The 12,241-nt window shown below is 49.9% G+C and overlaps 2 long non-coding RNA genes across 2 annotated transcripts; both read right to left on the minus strand.

Annotated features, from left to right (window-relative positions):
* Nucleotides 1-374: 374 nt before the first annotated feature.
* Nucleotides 375-1,457, minus strand: LOC115768122. The gene is made up of 6 exons (XR_004018488.1): nucleotides 1,348-1,457; nucleotides 1,126-1,290; nucleotides 1,005-1,048; nucleotides 608-773; nucleotides 505-553; nucleotides 375-447 (listed from the first exon to the last, which is right to left on the minus strand). It is a non-coding gene; the product is annotated as an uncharacterized LOC115768122 (long non-coding RNA).
* A 6,002-nt stretch (nucleotides 1,458-7,459) lies between these two features.
* On the minus strand, nucleotides 7,460-7,939 carry LOC115768124. Its single transcript, XR_004018490.1, has 4 exons — nucleotides 7,919-7,939; nucleotides 7,817-7,865; nucleotides 7,688-7,759; nucleotides 7,460-7,616 (listed from the first exon to the last, which is right to left on the minus strand). It is a non-coding gene; the product is annotated as an uncharacterized LOC115768124 (long non-coding RNA).
* Between the last annotated feature and the right edge of the window lie 4,302 nt (nucleotides 7,940-12,241).

A 12,241-nucleotide genomic window follows, 5' to 3' on the forward strand; every position in this document is an offset into this window, starting at 1 on the left:
AAAAGAACTTAAAACCTAAGTGCGACGAGACAAGCAAAAAAAAAAAAAATTAACGGTTCCGGCAACAAAGGGACCAGCTCCCGCACCTCAGCGGCACACACCAGCCATATCCGCGACGCCGCCAGCCAAGTGTCGGCGTAATCCACGAGACGGACGGACGAGCCATCACGGACCGGACGCCAACAGCGAAGAAGCGGCCACAGGCGAGACCACGCCCACATCCTCCGAGTGAGTCCGTTTCATTTTTGCCCATCCTCGTTCGAGCCCATGGCAGAGATATGATGGAGGCTACTGACCGTACTCCCTGAAAAAGAACAGAGTTTTTTTGTCGTTAAATTTAGTTTTTTTGTATTTATAAATCATGTCCATACTTACATAGGCACTTACGCCGAGTTTCACTTTAGAGTGCGAACGGTGAGGGAATTTCCAAGGGTGATGCATCTGCGCCTGTAAAAGATAAACATTTAAAATTAACACTTGCGCGAACTATGCTCACATACTTACCTAATTGGAATTATCCATTTACATCGCCCCTTACCTCCCCCAGAGAGCTCTTTAGGTAGGGTAAGGTAGAATTAAGCGATTTAATACAATTCATATCACCTACCTGTTGCACGACCGATATTCGTGGCATACCCAGTTTTGCGTAGTTGTGTGGGCACATTGGTCCTAAATTGGCGCAACGTTTGCATCCAAATTTCCTTCGTGCGTGTTTTGTTTTTGCGGCGACTAGCAGTATCCTGGTAGAATTTCGTCGCCTGTTCCACTTAGTGCTGTTAAAATGAAAAAAAGAGAATTCTAGAAGATAAGAGAAAAATTTAGGCATTAATACACTTTGTCCATAAGTATAAATATAAATATGCAATATTAATACACACCCGTGTAAGAAACGTTCACGTGCATAAGTGTTAATTCATCTGGACGGAGACCTCATGCAAATCAGAAAGGAATAAAAGAAATATTAAGGCCAATAATTATAAGAATGCACAAACCATTATACGCACCTGTGAAGCTAACCAAATATCCACTTGTAAGAGATTCGAAATAGCTGCAAAGATAAATGCCATAAGCAATGCTTATAATTGTTATTCACTTTAAGAAAATTATATATATACAATTATATACCGTATCTGATGAGAGAAATGTTCGGTTAAATTTTCTTCGTTGGGGAGAATTGGCATAACAGCCGGCACAGGCTGATGGCCATCTAATGGACAAAATGAGGAAGACGAGTGTAGGTGCTCGTCTCATGGTTGGGCGGGTACGCTGGGTCCGGAACCGGGGCCCGATCTGGAAGAGTAAGGTGGATTAATTGTGTTTTTTGTAAATTTATATTGAGTGTCTCACCTTTGTTGTTTACATTTTCATAGTTGTTACAGCTGTTTATTTTGTTCATGAGTTAGAAGTTCCGATTGTTTGACGTTATCGATTTGTGGCTCGTTTTGCATAGTGCTGTGTAAGTCTGTTTTGCTACAGACGTGTAGCTTTGTTGTTATCGATTGTGCGTGCCAGGGATGGGAGTACACCCAGAGAAACCGATGAGCCAGCCGGCGCGGCCCACAGAGAAACAAGCAGTTCCGTAACAATATGGCGCCCAACTTGAAGAAGCACTCGGCTTCTTTGAAGTCGTTGCGTAATCATAGAAAAACAAATACGATATAAATGAAGGTACAGAGAAAAGGATTCCTTTGGCTTCAGGACCCACACCGCTGAAGTCTTATGTGGCACGAGTAGGGAGCTCATAATCGCGCAGCGTGACGTGGAATCCGAGAAGCACGACGAAAGTAGAGAGTATCCATAAACATGAGAAGTTTTCTCTTAGTGGTTGATGACGGTAAGTCACGTTTGCATGTTGGCGAAACGTTCGCGTTCAAGGTAGCGTTCCTTGACGAATGCTTAAGTGTTGTCCACTGTCCAGATTATGCGTAGATTAGTTAGCCTGTGTTAGGATTTCTTCCCCAAGTATTTGAAATTAATTAGAAAGAAAAAAATTTAATTTTGTAAATGTTTTTGTGGTCGATGTGTTTGAAATTATTATTCTCTATTAGTAAGATTTGTTAGTGGGTGTTTATTTATTTATAAATTTATTAGGAATATTGGTAACGTTTTGTTTAAGGGTAGCAATTTTTGTAGAAGAGAGGGGTACAGTTCTCGGAAGGGATAAGTATGGCTGAGGAACAGGTGTCTGATTGGGCTTCTGACGCTGATGGGGCGTCGGCTCTGCCACCGCCGCGCCCGGCTGGGGGACTGGTGCGAACGCCAATGAATTTCCGGGGATTTCCAGAGAGACAGATCTCAAATCGGCGGCAAAAGCGGCGATCGCTCAGGCCCACCAAACGTATCGGCATGCTCTGCCATCTGGCATCAGCGAGTCCATCCGCGAGGAGATGCGAGCTGGCTTCATGGAAATTATGAAGGGCATCATTGATGTGCTCAGGCCGCCAGACTAACACTGCGCCGAACCCGCCGAGACATGTCGAGCCGGGACCACGAACAGGCGCCATCCCGAAAGAACGGGAAGTGTTCCAGCGCGAGGCATTTCCACCACCGGTGCCACCGAAGCCACATAGACAAGGCGCACGAGGGGCGGAGTATTCGTCCAGCAGCCCAGTTTACGTCGCAGATGCTCAGTCGAGGAACTGGCGTAACTCGAATAACCGCCATTTCCGAGTAGAGGACCGGAGAGCGGATGATTTTCAACCGGAGGAGGCGTACGCCAACGTACAAGAAACGGCGTACATGAAGCTCGAGCGGTGGAACGTCTAGTTTGATGCCTGGAGTTCCTGCAGAGGCAGTATCAATGCCCGTGGAAGGAGGTCCTGCGCGGTTTCCACCTGCTCCTGACCGGCCGCGCCCGCGAGTGGTATTGGATGCACGTGCGGCATTCTAGGGTCGACAGCTGGATGCAACTGCGACATGCCCTCTTGGACAGGTTCCGGGGCTACCAGACGGAACACGATGTGATACAGGAGCTATTACAACGAGAGCAACAGGCCAGCGAAGGGGTAGATAGTTATATCCACCACATGCTTCAACTCGCCGCGCGACTCCAGAAGCCGCTGAGAGACCGCGAGCTGGTGAAGATTATAAAGCGTGGTTTGAAAGAAAGTCTGGCGAAATATATCTATGCCATGGACGTGCTCACCGTGGATGAACTGCGCCAAGAGTGCCTAGAAGTGGAGAGGCACATGGGTCGTAGAAGCCGGACGGGGTACCTGCAGCCGTCGCGTTGTCCACAAGGGACGAGGCCCGTAGTCCACGAGGTTGAAGTACCACCACAACGTACAGAAACGCCGCCGGGAGAACTGGAGGAAGCATTCGTGCGAGGCAGGAACTCATCCCGACTTGTATGCTGGAACTGCAGACAATTCGATCACGTCTTTAGAGACTGCCTGTCCAAGGAGCGGAAAATATTCTGCTATAGGTGTGGAAAGCCGGACACTTTCCAGTGCGAAAACTGTCCGGAAAACCCCAGAGGGAGCGCGGTGATGGCGGGGCAGACGCGTTCCGGGACGGCGACCGCGGGGAAGCAGGAGAGGGGTACCTACAAAAGCCAATAATCATGGAAAAGGAGACGGAGAGTTGGAATAAGGATCAGGATAAGGCGTATTATAATAATAATATAAGCAAAGGAGGAACACTTAGGGGCTTACCGTATGAAGAACGTGTTCGGGCATACATGTCGGCCCGAAATAGAATTTTGGTGAGCGACAGGTGGAAGGGATGACACTAGCCAACCGGAGAGTGGTGAAGGCACGTGCGCGCTTCCGCAGACGCAGGATTACCCGGCGCCAGGTCGTCGAAGCGGTGAGACGGGAGGATTGTATAGACCCACGCGTATTTGCCGAAGTGGAAGTCGCCGGGGCCAAGATGAAAGGGTTGCTGGACACGGGGGCCTCAGTCAGTCTGTTGGGACGAGGATGCCGGAAGTTAGTGGAGGAACTGGGATGGGAAGCGCGGCCTTACGAATCGATGGTGAGGACAGCGGCGGGTGCCAATCGCCCAATTTTAGGTCGCGTGGTTCTGCCTGTGAAATACGAGAATAGAAAGGAAAATATCGTATTTTACATGTGCCCGGACCTGCGACAGGAACTATACCTGGGGATCGATTTCTGGCGGGCCTTTGAGATTGTACCAGAGCTGCTCGGTCCGGCCAGAAAGCCAGGAACACCACCAGAGGCATCTGAGGAAACGGTAGCGAACCCAGAGGTGGCATATTACCGGGACGACGACGACTGCGCGGCGGATTCGGAAATGTGGGACCTGGACAACGATCTGAAGAGTCAGTTGGAAAGCGTGAAGCGCAGATTTCTCCAATTTGAGAAGGATGGCCTAGGGAAAACTCACCTGCTCCAGCACCGAATTCAGCTGATCGAGGGAGCAGAACCCGTGAAGGACAGACATTATCCGCTGTCTCCGGCCAAACAAGTGATCGTGTGGGCCGAGGTGGATAAAATGCTAAAGTTAGGCATCATCGAGGAGAGTGACAGCCCCTGGAGCAACTGGACGACGGTGGTGATGAGGCCTGGGAAGAACAGGTTTTGCTTAGATGCCAGGAAACTAAACGGTGTGACGGTAAAGGACGCTTACCCGCTTCCATGCATCGAGGGCATCTTATCGCGAATCGACGAGACTCATTTTATCTCTCGACCTTAAGTTCGCGTTCTGGGAAATCGAGATGGAGGAGAAGAGCAGGGCGTATACGGCGTTTACCGTACCAGGGAGGCCGCTGTACCAGTTTCGCCACATGCCATTCGGGCTCTGCAACGCCGCTCAACAACTTTGCAGGCTCATGGACAAGGTAATCCCGGCGAATCTGAGGTCCAACGTGTTCGTATACCTAGACGATTTGCTGATAATATCGGCAGATTTTCCAACGCACCTAAAATACTTGGAACTGGTGGCCGAGTGTCTGAGGAACGCGAACCTCACCATAGGCATGGCGAAGTCAAAATTCTGCTTCCGTAACCTAAACTACCTGGGTTTCATCATAGGCGGCGGGACGCTGCGCAGGGATCCGGGAAGAGTAGAAGCGATCCGAAACATCCCGAATCCGAGGACGGTCAAGGAACTACGAAGCTTCTTAGGTACAGCGGGGTGGTATCGACGATTCATAAAGAACTTCGCCGAGATCTCAGTACCGTTGAGTGATGATGCCCTTAAGAAGAGAACGGGTCGATTTGTGTTGAGTGACGAGGCCGTGGATGCCATGGAAAGCTTGAAGTTAGCCCTCACCACTGCCCCGGTGTTAGTTCACGCGGATTTTCGAAGACCATTCCGAGCCGTGTTGTTCCAGCTAGACGACGAGCAACAGGAAAGGCCGATCGCATTCTTCTCGACCAAACTCAACAAGCACCAGATCAACTATTCGGTGACCGAGAAGGAATGCCTAGCCGCCAAGCTGGCCATACATCGATTTCGACCGTACGTGGAGATGATGCCGTTCACGGTAATCACCGATCATGCGAGCCTGCAGTGGCTTATGAGTCTCAAAGACTTGAGCGGGAGACGTCAGCTCATGGAGGCATGAGGAAAACGCTGCATGCGCTGCGCAGGCGATATTATTGGCCCAACATGGCCATACAAGTCAGGTATTATGTACGGAAATGCGAGACATGCAAGGAGACCAAGGCACAAAACTACCGGATGCAGGTCGGCATTGGGGAAGAAGTGCGCACCGACCGCCCCTTCCAGAAGCTTTATATCGACTTCTTGGGGAAGAATCCACGGTCGAAACGAGGGCATGCGTGGATATTCGTCGTCGTAGACCACTTCTCGAAATTAACCTTCCTGAAGGCCATGAGGGTAGCCACCGCGGCGGATGTCGTTTACTTCCTAGTGCATGAGGTGTTCTTCAAATTTGGCGTGCCGGAAGTGATCCATTCGGATAATGGACGACAATTCGTGTCAAAGTCGTTCGATGCCATGGTCCAGGCGTTTGGCATTACCCACCTGCGCACACCAGTGTATTCGCCTCAGAGCAACGCCGCCGAACGCGTGAACCACACAGTGCTGTCTGCAATCAGAACCTACCTGGGTCAGGATCATCGGGATTGGGACGCGTACCTACCAGAGGTGGAAGTGGCGATCCGGAATGTGGTCCACAGCGCTACGGGAGTGACTCCGTTTTTCGCGGTCTTTGGACAGCAGATGTACCTGAATGGTTCCAGTTACAAACTGGCCAGGAAGCTGAGATCATTGGCCGATCACAGTATCCTGACCTTGACGCGAAGGACAGACTGGCTGTAATCCGAAGCCAAGTCAAGGACCACCTGCACACCGCATACGAGCGAAGCCGCCAACGATACAACCACCGTGCGCGCCAGCTCCATCTGGAACCGGGACAGGAAGTGTGGAGGCGCAACTTTGCACTAAGCAGCTTCGGCAAAGCCTTCAATGCCAAGTTCGCCCGGAAATTCTTGAAGAGCCGAGTCGTCCGAGCCGTGGGCACCAATGCCTACGAGTTAGAAGATCTCCAGGGACGCATGCTAGGCGTCGTCCACGCAAAAGATATACGAACATAATCGTAGTTTGCTCACCTCAATGCCAGGCAATGGCGGCGGCAGCGCCCGTCCTCCCTGTTTTGTTTTTTTTTTTTCGGGTCGGTGCGAAATATGGATTGGCCTACGTTGGGCATCGTTATTAGCCGGCTGGGTCAATCCATGAAATGCGCACGCAGATTCCTTGTAATGGTCATTCATGTCATTACAATAATCTGCGTGGTGATGTTGCATTTGACGTTATCGGTAGCACCGAGGGTTTCCTAGTTGGTTGCGTGCGATATTATCGGCCACGCCGATATCTTTTCGCCATAGGATCGGAGTATGCGGGGTGAAGCGGCGCCCACGGCGGAGCCCAAATTTTTGAAGGGTGGCAACGCCAGACTTGCGATCCACGGCGCCAATAGCGACGATTGCTATTGGCCGCTCAGTTCGCTCTTAAAGGGAATATGAATTGAGTGGATCGCATGCCCTTGTATATGCCCTTGACCGTCATATGGCCATTGACCCAAAAAAATGCAGCTGTGCAGATGTGCAGCAACGGTGCCCGCATCGCATATGTATGCGTGTGCCGAAATTCGGCACCGATGATGTTGCTGCCCAAATGTAATGAGAGTTCGATTTTGTCAGCGGTCCACAGCGGACGTACCGGCTCACCGTTAAGAAAATCTGAAAATTGGATATTTTATTTTGCCGGCTAAGGGCATGTGCTTAAAAAAAAAGAGGAATAGAAAATATCAAATCACACTTGTTTTTTGAGGAGGTTTCTTTATTAGTAAATCGCTTAACCCTTATGTGCTAAGGTATTGCAAAAAAAAGAACTTAAAACCTAAGTGCGACGAGACAAGCAAAAAAAAAAAAATTACGGTTCCGGCAACAAAGGGACCAGCTCCCGCACCTCAGCGGCACACACCAGCCATATCCGCGACGCCGCCAGCCAAGTGTCGGCGTAATCTACGAGACGGACGGACGAGCCATCACGGACCGGACGCCAACAGCGAAGAAGCGGCCACAGGCGAGACCACGCCCACATCCTCCGAGTGAGTCCGTTTCATTTTTGCCCATCCTCGTTCGAGCCCATGGCAGAGATATGATGGAGGCTCCTGACCGTACTCCCTGAAAAAGAACAGAGTTTTTTTGTCGTTAAATTTAGTTTTTTTGTATTTATAAATCATGTCCATACTTACATAGGCACTTACGCCGAGTTTCACTTTAGAGTGCGAACGGTGAGGGAATTTCCAAGGGTGATGCATCTGCGCCTGTAAAAGATAAACATTTAAAATTAACACTTGCGCGAACTATGCTCACATACTTACCTAATTGGAATTATCCATTTACATCGCCCCTTACCTCCCCCAGAGAGCTCTTTAGGTAGGGTAAGGTAGAATTAAGCGATTTAATACAATTCATATCACTACCTGTTGCACGACCGATATTCGTGGGCATACCCAGTTTTGCGTAGTTGTGTGGGCACATTGGTCCTAAATTGGCGCAACGTTTGCATCCAAATTTCCTTCGTGCGTGTTTTGTTTTTTTGCGGCGACTAGCAGTATCCTGGTAGAATTTCGTCGCCTGTTCCACTTAGTGCTGTTAAAATGAAAAAAAGAGAATTCTAGAAGATAAGAGAAAAATTTAGGCATTAATACACTTTGTCCATAAGTATAAATATAAATATGCAATATTAATACGCACCCGTGTAAGAAACGTTCACGTGCATAAGTGTTAATTCATCTGGACGGAGACCTCATGCAAATCAGAAAGGAATAAAAGAAATATTAAGGCCAATAATTATAAGAATGCACAAACCATTATACGCACCTGTGAAGCTAACCAAATATCCACTTGTAAGAGATTCGAAATAGCTGCAAAGATAAATGCCATAAGAAAATGCTTATAATTGTTATTCACTTTAAGAAAATTATATATATACAATTATATACCGTATCTGATGAGAGAAATGTCGGTTAAATTTTCTTCGTGGGGGAGAATTGGCATAACAGCCGGCACAGGCTGATGGCCATCTAATGGACAAAATGAGGAAGACGAGTGTAGGTGCTCGTCTCATGGTTGGGCGGGTACGCTGGGTCCGGAACCGGGCCCGATCTGGAAGAGTAAGGTGGATTAATTGTGTTTTTGTAAATTTATATTGAGTGTCTCACCTTTGTTGTTTACATTTTCATAGTTGTTACAGCTGTTTATTTGTCATGAGTTAGAAGTTCCGATTGTTTGACGTTATCGATTTGTGGCTCGTTTTGCATAGTGCTGTGTAAGTCTGTTTTGCTACAGACGTGTAGCTTTGTTGTTATCGATTGTCGTGCCAGGGATGGAGTACACCCAGAGAAACCGATGAGCCAGCCGGCGCGGCCCACAGAGAAACAAGCAGTTCCGTAACAATATGGCGCCAACTTGAAGAAGCACTCGGCTTCTTTGAAGTCGTTGCGTAATCATAGAAAAACAAAATACGATATAAATGAAGGTACAGAGAAAAGGATTCCTTTGGCTTCAGGACCCACACCGCTGAAGTCTTATGTGGCACGAGTAGGGAGCTCATAATCGCGCAGCGTGGACGTGGATCCGAGAAGCACGACGAAAGTAGAGAGTATCCATAACATGAGAAGTTTTCTCTTAGTGGTTGATGACGGTAAGTCACGTTGCATGTTGGCGAAACGTTCGCGTTCAAGGTAGCGTTCCTTGACGAATGCTTAAGTGTTGTCCACTGTCCAGATTATGCGTAGATTAGTAGCCTGTGTTAGGATTTCTTCCCCAAGTATTTGAATTAATTAGAAAGAAAAAAATTTAATTTTGTAAATGTTTTTGTGGTCGATGTGTTTGAAATTATTATTCTCTATTAGTAAGATTTGTTAGTGGGTGTTTATTATTTATAAATTTATTAGAATATTGGTAACGTTTTGTTTAAGGGTAGCAATTTTTGTAGAAGAGAGGGGTACAGTTCTCGGAAGGGATAAGTATGGCTGAGGAACAGGTGTCTGATTGGGCTTCTGACGCTGATGGGGCGTCGGCTCTGCCACCGCCGCGCCCGGCTGGGGGACTGGTGCGAACGCCAATGAATTTCCGGGGATTTCCAGAGAGACAGATCTCAAATCGGCGGCAAAAGCGGCGATCGCTCAGGCCCACCAACGTATCGGCATGCTCTGCATCTGGCATCAGCGAGTCATCCGCGAGGAGATGCGAGCTGGCTTCATGGAAATTATGAAGGGCATCATTGATGTGCTCAGGGCCGCCAGACTAACACTGCGCCGAACCCGCCGAGACATGTCGAGCCGGGACCACGAACAGGCGCCATCCCGAAAGAACGGGAAGTGTTCCAGCGCGAGGCATTTCCACCACCGGTGCCACCGAAGCCACATAGACAAGGCGCACGAGGGGCGGAGTATTCGTCCAGCAGCCAGTTTACGTCGCAGATGCTCAGTCGAGGAACTGGCGTAACTCGAATAACCGCCATTTCCGAGTAGAGGACCGGAGAGCGGATGATTTTCAACCGGAGGAGGCGTACGCCAACGTACAAGAAACGGCGTACATGAAGCTCGAGCGGTGGAACGTCTAGTTTGATGCCTGGAGTTCCTGCAGAGGCAGTATCAATGCCCGTGGAAGGAGGTCCTGCGCGGTTTCCACCTGCTCCTGACCGCCGCGCCCGCGAGTGGTATTGGATGCACGTGCGGCATTCTAGGGTCGACAGCTGGATGCAACTGCGACATGCCCTCTGGACAGGTTCCGGGGCTACCAGACGGAACACGATGTGATACAGGAGCTATTACAACGAGAGCAACAGGCCAGCGAAGGGGTAGATAGTTATATCCACCACATGCTTCAACTCGCCGCGCGACTCCAGAAGCCGCTGAGAGACCGCGAGCTGGTGAAGATTATAAAGCGTGGTTTGAAAGAAAGTCTGGCGAAATATATCTATGCCATGGACGTGCTCACCGTGGATGAACTGCGCCAAGAGTGCCTAGAAGTGGAGAGGCACATGGGTCGTAGAAGCCGGACGGGGTACCTGCAGCCGTCGCGTTGTCCACAAGGGACGAGGCCCGTAGTCCACGAGGTTGAAGTACCACCACAACGTACAGAAACGCCGCCGGGAGAACTGGAGGAAGCATTCGTGCGAGGCAGGAACTCATCCCGACTTGTATGCTGGAACTGCAGACAATTCGATCACGTCTTTAGAGACTGCCTGTCCAAGGAGCGGAAAATATTCTGCTATAGGTGTGGAAAGCCGGACACTTTCCAGTGCGAAAACTGTCCGGAAAACCCCAGAGGGAGCGCGGTGATGGCGGGGCAGACGCGTTCCGGGACGGCGACCGCGGGGAAGCAGGAGAGGGGTACCTACAAAAGCCAATAATCATGGAAAAGGAGACGGAGAGTTGGAATAAGGATCAGGATAAGGCGTATTATAATAATAATAAGCAAAGGAGGAACACTTAGGGGCTTACCGTATGAAGAACGTGTTCGGGCATACATGTCGGCCCGAAATAGAATTTTTGGTGAGCGACAGGTGGAAGGGATGACACTAGCCAACCGGAGAGTGGTGAAGGCACGTGCGCGCTTCCGCAGACGCAGGATTACCCGGCGCCAGGTCGTCGAAGCGGTGAGACGGGAGGATTGTATAGACCCACGCGTATTTGCCGAAGTGGAAGTCGCCGGGGCCAAGATGAAAGGGTTGCTGGACACGGGGGCCTCAGTCAGTCTGTTGGGACGAGGATGCCGGAAGTTAGTGGAGGAACTGGGATGGGAAGCGCGGCCTTACGAATCGATGGTGAGGACAGCGGCGGGTGCCAATCGCCCAATTTTAGGTCGCGTGGTTCTGCCTGTGAAATACGAGAATAGAAAGGAAAATATCGTATTTTACATGTGCCCGGACCTGCGACAGGAACTATACCTGGGGATCGATTTCTGGCGGGCCCTTGAGATTGTACCAGAGCTGCTCGGTCCGGCCAGAAAGCCAGGAACACCACCAGAGGCATCTGAGGAAACGGTAGCGAACCCAGAGGTGGCATATTACCGGGACGACGACGACTGCGCGGCGGATTCGGAAATGTGGGACCTGGACAACGATCAGAAGAGTCAGTTGGAAAGCGTGAAGCGCAGATTTCTCCAATTTGAGAAGGATGGCCTAGGGAAAACTCACCTGCTCCAGCACCGAATTCAGCTGATCGAGGGAGCAGAACCCGTGAAGGACAGACATTATCCGCTGTCTCCGGCCAAACAAGTGATCGTGTGGGCCGAGGTGGATAAAATGCTAAAGTTAGGCATCATCGAGGAGAGTGACAGCCCCTGGAGCAACTGGACGACGGTGGTGATGAGGCCTGGGAAGAACAGGTTTTGCTTAGATGCCAGGAAACTAAACGGTGTGACGGTAAAGGACGCTTACCCGCTTCCATGCATCGAGGGCATCTTATCGCGAATCGACGAGACTCATTTTATCTCTCGACCTTAAGTTCGCGTTCTGGCAAATCGAGATGGAGGAGAAGAGCAGGGCGTATACGGCGTTTACCGTACCAGGGAGGCCGCTGTACCAGTTTCGCCACATGCCATTCGGGCTCTGCAACGCCGCTCAACAACTTTGCAGGCTCATGGACAAGGTAATCCCGGCGAATCTGAGGTCCAACGTGTTCGTATACCTAGACGATTTGCTGATAATATCGGCAGATTTTCCAACGCACCTAAAATACTTGGAACTGGTGGCCGAGTGTCTGAGGAACGCGAACCTCACCATAGGCATGGCG

This window comes from Drosophila novamexicana, unplaced genomic scaffold (assembly GCF_003285875.2).
Source record: "Drosophila novamexicana strain 15010-1031.04,08,12 unplaced genomic scaffold, DnovRS2.1 tig00001642-arrow-arrow-pilon, whole genome shotgun sequence".
In the NCBI taxonomy this organism is placed as follows: Eukaryota; Metazoa; Arthropoda; class Insecta; order Diptera; family Drosophilidae; genus Drosophila; species Drosophila novamexicana.